This window comes from Gavialis gangeticus, unplaced genomic scaffold (genome assembly GCF_001723915.1).
Source record: "Gavialis gangeticus isolate Ggan-Ray unplaced genomic scaffold, GavGan_comp1, whole genome shotgun sequence".
Taxonomy (NCBI): Eukaryota; Metazoa; Chordata; order Crocodylia; family Gavialidae; genus Gavialis; species Gavialis gangeticus.
In genome coordinates this window covers 9,414,144-9,414,997 of record NW_017728964.1, presented here as the reverse complement: position 1 = coordinate 9,414,997, position 854 = coordinate 9,414,144, and the positions used below count along the sequence as shown (strand labels likewise).

Genomic DNA, 854 nt, shown 5'->3' with positions numbered 1-854 from the left:
CAAGGGAGTGCATCGCTACAGCGATGAAGCTGCAGCGTTACAGTTTAGCCCACTGATACTACATCGCTGTAGCATGTTGCTACAGTGACATAAGATTATGTGTGGACATGCCCATAAAGTTTCATAGTTACATAGTTTCTAGGGTCAGAAGGGACCTGAGCAGATCATCAAGTCCGACCCCCTGACATGGCAGGAAAGAGTACTGGGGTTAAATGACCCCGGCAAGGAGTTCATCCAGCCTCTTCTTAAAGACCCCCAGGGTAGAAGCCAGCACCACTTCTCTTGGAAGTTGGTTCCAGATCCTAGCTGCCCTGACAGTGAAGTAGCGCCTCCTGATGTCTAGTTTGAATCAACTGTCACAAGCTGGCAGAGGGTAATTTCTTGTCACTACTGGTAGTGCTCGGGGGAACAGTGACTTCCCCAATGCCTGCTGGTCCCCTCTGAGCAGTTCAAAACAGGCCACTAGATCCCCCCTCAGCCTTCTCTTGTGGAGGCTGAACAGGTTCAGGTCCCGTAGCCTCTCCTCATAAGGCCTGCCCTGCTGTCCCCTGATCATGCGAGTGGCCCTCCCCTGGACCCTCTCCACATTGTCCACATCCCTCCTGAAGTGTGGCACCCAGAACTGGACGCAGTACTCCAACTGCGGCCTGACCAGTGCCGCATAGAGGGGGAGGATCACCTCCTTGGACCTGCTCGAGATACATCTGTGGATGAACGACAAGGTGTGGTTGGTCTTCCTGACCACGTCCCCACACTGCCGGCCCATGTTCATCTTGGCATCAATGATGACTCCAAGATCCTTTTCTGCCTCTGCACTGATAAGAAGGGAGTTCCCCAGCCTGTAGGTATGGTGC

The 854-nt window shown here is 53.5% G+C and overlaps 1 protein-coding gene across 1 annotated transcript in view; it reads left to right on the top strand.

The window, feature by feature from the left end:
- Positions 1–854, top strand: part of LOC109287514 (urotensin-2 receptor-like) — a 68,164-nt gene that overhangs the window by 8,881 nt on the left and 58,429 nt on the right. The gene's annotated exons all lie outside the window — the stretch shown is intronic.